The sequence below is a fragment of the Sprattus sprattus genome, assembly GCF_963457725.1.
Source record: "Sprattus sprattus genome assembly, chromosome: 5".
NCBI lineage: Eukaryota > Metazoa > Chordata > Actinopteri > Clupeiformes > Clupeidae > Sprattus > Sprattus sprattus.
Genome location: NC_137924.1, coordinates 42,946,406 through 42,952,405, shown reverse-complemented (window position 1 = coordinate 42,952,405; position 6,000 = coordinate 42,946,406). Strand labels below are relative to the sequence as shown.

Sequence of the window (6,000 nt, the reverse complement as noted above, 5' to 3'; positions counted from 1 at the left end):
TCTTCTGTAAAAAGGTTCCACAAGTTCTCTCTGTGTTTTCTGTAAAAAAGGTCGGGATTAAAAGGGAAGCTCCCTTGCCTTCAGCCCTGAGATGTACGCTCACTCGATGACAGGAAGGAGAGAGAGGCAGAGTGAGAAAGAGAGAAAACAGCACTGAACCATCACCCTCCCTTTCCTCTCCTCTCTTCTGCTACTCTGGCTTTTGTTAAAGCTTACTGACAATTTGATTTTGCCCTTCAAATAAAAAAAGAAATCTACTATAAAATCCCAAAAGGTTTAACACTGTATGGGACCACTCTTCTCTTAGGAGACACTGCCAGTTATGTTAGGGCCCTGTTGAGGTAGCCTCCAGGGGTTCTTCAGGGTCCAGGCTGCCCTTTATCAAATAGAGTTCAAGAAAACATCTCACCCTGTACGTTGAAAGGAAGGAAGAGTGGTGTAGTCTCAAAACCTGCTGAAGGTTCTGTTTCCAAGTTAATTGAAATACCATGGCCACAACTCTAAGCTGATTAGGTGTTGCGTGTTAATGACGAGGAATGAACTTCAAAGGCAGCTTCGAGGCCACCGAAATAACCGTCGGGTTTAAGTGGTAACCCGCAAGCAGTGGCATTGTGTGGCAGTGGCCCAGTCACGGCGACGTGGTGTTTTACCAGCTGTTTCGCTTTTTGACTAGGTGGCCCCTGATTAGCCTGTCATAACCTGCTTTAAGATCCACCAGCTGTGAAGTGAGCCGCTCTCAATAGGCGGCTAAGCCCCCCTCGGCCCAACCCAGCCCGGAGTTTATCTATGAAGGGGGGGGGGGGATTAAGAGGGGAGAGGGGAACGAAGGATGAGTGTGGGGGACACACTGCCGAGCTATATATGGCCATTTTGGGGAGATCATTTATGTTTCTATCGAACCACAAGCCCAGCCATGGGTGTCTGAGTGGATCTGATTTATAAACACGCTGAGAGTTCCTGCAGAGACATGAGAAGAGGCTGTGTGTGTGTGAAACAAAGTTTGAGGAAGACTTGCGTGATGAGGTTTTTTGTGTAACCATTAGTGTATAGGATGCTTTGAACCTCAGAACTTCAAGGTCAGAGAGATGGACATAGCTCTGAGTCTGATCGTACTATTAATGTTCTAACCAAATGAGAACTTTCCTTCATAAGTTATTCTTCATCACAGATGTGTGAACGTGACATCATGTCACCTGTAACTGCTACTTGTGCCCAAAGAGTTTTCTGTTGAAATGCTGTGAAACTAGTGAATAGTGAAGAGAACAAGTGAAGACACAGACATGTGGGAGACAGTAAGTCCTCAATTTCTGACTGAGCATGTTATCCACAATCTTTCTCTATGAGCCAGTGACTTAAGGTGTCTTTTAGCTAGGTGTTTTTAGCTGCAAGCGTGTAATGGTTACGCATGAGTGAATGTGTATTTGTGCGGTGCACATGTTGTCCCAGACAGCTAAAGGTTGTTCTTTGGAAGTATGACGTCTGTGATAGTATCTTTTTTATTGTGCGTACCATCCAGGAGGACGTGACCTCTCTTCCTCGAGTCCTCTCTCAGGCTGTGGCTCTCTCCCCCCCTCCTCTCCCTCTCCTCCACAATGAGGAGGATAATGTTTTGAAAACACGGCGGATCTATTTCACTCGGTGACGTTTTTATCGACTGTCGTCTGGAGCCACTGTTTGAATAAGCACATGGCTCGGTCACTCTCTGGTCTTGGGGCAGATTCGGAGGCAGGCGCATGGAGATAGCTACCTGAGAGAGAGAGAGAGAGAGAGAGAGAGAGAGAGAGAGAGAGAGAGGCAGAAGCAGAAGCAGAACAGTGCTGTAATCCTCCAGGGAAACATGTTTTTGGGCTGAGCAGATTGCATGGACCTGAGACTATAATGCAGCATGTTTATCTGAGAATAACTAATGTGTGCAAATGGAATGTAAAGTGGGGGGTGATTCTATTATGCCTCTAGCCGGATTTTTCGATTCTAATAATGGCCCTCTTTCTTCCGATCTTTCAGACTTTAAGCACAAACTTTTTCGTTTAGGGAAGTACAGACTCACTGAACAGTAAATTACTAAAATGGCTCCTCAGCAGCTACTTTAGCTATAGCTATAATTAAAGTAACTATTTTTCATACTCAACCACTAGCACCAGAAATGTAAGATGTTTAATTCTCAAGATGGCCATCACAGATGCCAAGAACTTTCCAACAGTAACACAAAAATCTAGCTGCCGGTAAAGTTTCAACCTGTCTTTGCCAGAATGCTAGCACTAATTTTCATAAATGTTGTCATTATGGCTTTATTTTTAGGCCTCGGTAGGACTCACATGAGGACAGCCTAATCCCAATAAACGTAGTCTGTTTTGGTCTGTTTTAGATTTGTTTTCAATACCTCAAAGTCAGATGGTATGTTGTACAGTATAGCTTGTTAGCGCCAAACAAGACTCGGCAGGCTTAAATGCTAAAATCACTTAAAAGCGCTACTTTTCATCTCCTCGAGAGCTTTTTCTAGTGACTGAGTCTTCCCCAAACACACCAAACACAGGCTGATTGCTCCCAAGCCTCAGGTTACTAATTTTGGTATTTAGTGACGTTGCCATAGAAATTTGGAAACAATTGCAGAATACAGCAGCTCTCTCCCAGAGGGGTTGTCTCGGGTTCGAGACTGGGAGAGACTTCTTTGACAGAGCTGTGCCTCAGTTGTGCTTCTGCGCTCACCAGGCAGTGAACATCCATTGTGTAGTCACTGGGTCTCCAGAGCACGTACAGATTCTACAAAAAAAAGCAGCTTCCTTCGAAAAGGAGTGTGGCTAAATTTGTACGTAAATAAACGCTGAAAAAGGGCTTGACCATTGTAACTACAAATAAAGGCTAGTGTTGTCGTTTCCCATTATCAGCAATGGAAATACTATACAGGGGTGGCACTTCAGATGGGAGGGAGGGAGAAAGAGAGACCACCATTGATTCGGATCTTGGCCAAATATTTTCTTTTCATAATGGTCTATTTGTTTTACTTGATCATCTATGCCAAGAGTAAATAGAGACATTCATTAAAAAAAGGGGCAGCATGAATATGTGTATATATACTGGACATTTTACACGCGAACACACGAACACACAGACCTTGAAACACACACACACACACACACACACACACACACACACACACACACACACACAGCCTTATGAACAGCGAAGGAAAAACAACATTCGGCCATTGGGGTTATTTTCCTGTGTTTGCTCAACATATTACTGGCTTCCTATGTTATTGTACTCCCAACTGTCACTCAATTAGCCGCGACCCTTGAGAAAATGTGTCAGAATGCGTTGGCATTGTTCTCCCGGCGCACACCCACCGCTGGGAACCGCACGCGGTGCGGAGATGAGCTCAGAGGTCGGCCAAGGGTTCACAAGTTCAGATGGATAGGATAGCACATGTCTCCTGTCATCTCTGCATGGCGTTATTCTTTCTTTCTTTCTTTCTGTCTTTCTTTCTTTCTTTCTTTCTTTCTTTCTCTCTTTTTGTCCGTTCTTCTCTAAAGTTCCCCAGGGCTTTTATCTGATGTAGCGTCACATGAAGGATTTGGTGGTCGTGTGTGTGTGGGGGGGGGGGGGGGGGGGGCGAGTCTGGGCTTGGGGAGGGGGGTTGATTTGGGGAAGTTAGGGGTCGAGGGACACAGTATACATTGTTGCATTTCAGTGGTAGTAGTTTGGGAGATGGGGGGGGGGGTTTGTATAACTCATGATCTGTCACCTGTTTCCTGCTCTCCTGGCTTCGTCTTCCCCACTCCTAACTGTCCAGCCTGCCGCTGACGCTCTTTCTGAGGGTCCCATATGGCTATCCCATCATAGCTGCTGCTGCTTTATGACTATCTCAGAGTTTGACTTTTATTGGACCTACAAAGAGTATGTAAAATATTCCTGCAGTATCCTCGAGCCAAAAAGCCCAGCTTACGCTCCTAAGAGGTAACCCGATCAGACCGGAGATAGTGCTGGAATAATATGATGATGGTTTCATCTCATCAGGAGAGAAATTAGCTTGTTAGACGGGAAGAAATGTGAGCTTTTTGGACATTAGCAGGCCTTTTAGGCAGCACATAGTTCACTGAGTGCAGACGGTTATTGGTGGCCTTTGAGCACACCGGAGGTGAAAACGTACAGTCATGGGAAGTTATACGCGAACACCCCATTAGCTTGACTATGGTGCTTTGAAAGACGATCGTGAGTTAGACTAGATTTACTGAAGTGTGCCTGCACCTGCAGTTTTCCTGTCTGTCTTCACAGGAAGGTGTGCCACTTCTTCTGTTAGCATTGGATTATACCGCGCTAACCGTATCGATCCATCACCGTTTGGGCAGGGTCCAGCTCACAAATGTCCTCATTGCTATCCTGCTATGCATTTATATGTCTCTTAATTTATTTGTTATTTTCCTATTTTGTTTTCGCGGAACGAAGATTCGGATAAGATTTAGACTCTGTCAGGCTGACGTTTCGAGGAAATGGCATTACTGGGTAGCTGCCCCTCCAATTTTATTACCGCCTTTTCCAAGTAATGATCCCAGGCCCTGCCTCGCACATTTCCTGTGCGGCCACATCTGCTGCGAGGCTGAGCGCCGACCAATATGGCCTCCGGTCCGGCCTTTAGCGCTCAAATCTCTTTTAGAGCTGTTTGGGTTGAGGCCTGGCCAGCTGCTTCTGTTTGTGTTTCAGCTTTTTCTGGGGTTCGACAGTCCGGCTCCCTGGTGAAATACTTTCTCCTTTTAGTCATAGGGACAAATATAGTGCCTTTTCTGGTTAAGGTTGGGTCTTTCTTTCCTGCTCGCTCACTCTCTCTCTCTCTCTCTCTGTCTCTCTCTCTTTCGCTCTCTCTCTCTCGTACACACACACTCGCACACACCCATGCACGCACACATCTCAGCCATCTGTTCTAGGCAAGGGCCTGGAGACGGTACCCCCCTGACCATTTAAGGGCAAACGGGATCTATGAAAAGAAAATGGGCCCCTGAATGAAAAATGAGATAACATGGAGAGAACATAAACTATTATTATTCCTAAACAGACATTTCCGTCTGTGTGTGTGTATTTCTGGTTGGAGAAAGTAAGAGTGTGTGTGTGTGTGTGTGTGTGTGTGTGTGTGTGTGTGTGTGTGTGTGTGTGTGTGTGTGTGTGTGTGTGTGTGTGTGTGTGTGTGTGTGTGTGTGTGTGTGTGTGTGTGTGTGTGTGTGTGTTTGTGCGGGCAGCAAGTCATTAGCAACTGAGGTGATGTCACCAATTGGAGCTAGTATAAAGAGAGTGGGGGGGGGGGGGGGGGCTGTGATGGAGGACAGGCAGATGGACAGAAGAAGCAAGGGAGAGGGAGAGGGAGAGGGTGAGGGAGGAGAGGGCTGTGCATCAGTAAGCCACAGATCCTGATGCAGTAATGTGGTAATAATAGCAGCTGTGCCACTGCCCATCTCCTTTTCTCATCACTCTCTCCTATCCTCCCTTCCGGCGTCTCCCTAAACACCCCCCACCACAGACACACACACACACACACACACACACACACACACACATAACCACACACACAGGTACACACACACATACAAACTGTTTAGAAGAATGATAGGTGGCTTAGCTTAATGGGCCAAAGGGTACTCTCTGGTGAGATTGTGTCTGCTTTCGCACACTTCTGACTGTGCTTCCAAACGTACCGCAGGACACCATCTACCACCAATCAAAAGGCGATTTATTATTTGGGGTTTTACCCTTAAACGGCAATTTGCATCACAGCGTGTGTATTTGTGGCTAACAATAGGTTCTCAACCAGCCTGTGTTATTTCTGCATGTCACCAGACCCATACAGTTCTTATGTGTTGACCACTACATACCCATTACACAGCATTTAGTCCATTACTGTGTGTTCATATTTTAATCATTTATTTCCCTCATGCTAATCTGCATTAAAAGGGACAGATCTGTTTTGATGTTTATCACTGGAATTAAGACTGTGTTTTAGACGAAGTGTCACTG

At 45.8% G+C, this 6,000-nt stretch overlaps 1 protein-coding gene across 2 annotated transcripts in view; it reads left to right on the top strand.

The window, feature by feature from the left end:
* aopep (aminopeptidase O (putative)) overlaps positions 1–6,000 on the top strand; it is a 59,890-nt gene that overhangs the window by 32,396 nt on the left and 21,494 nt on the right. The window lies entirely within an intron of this gene.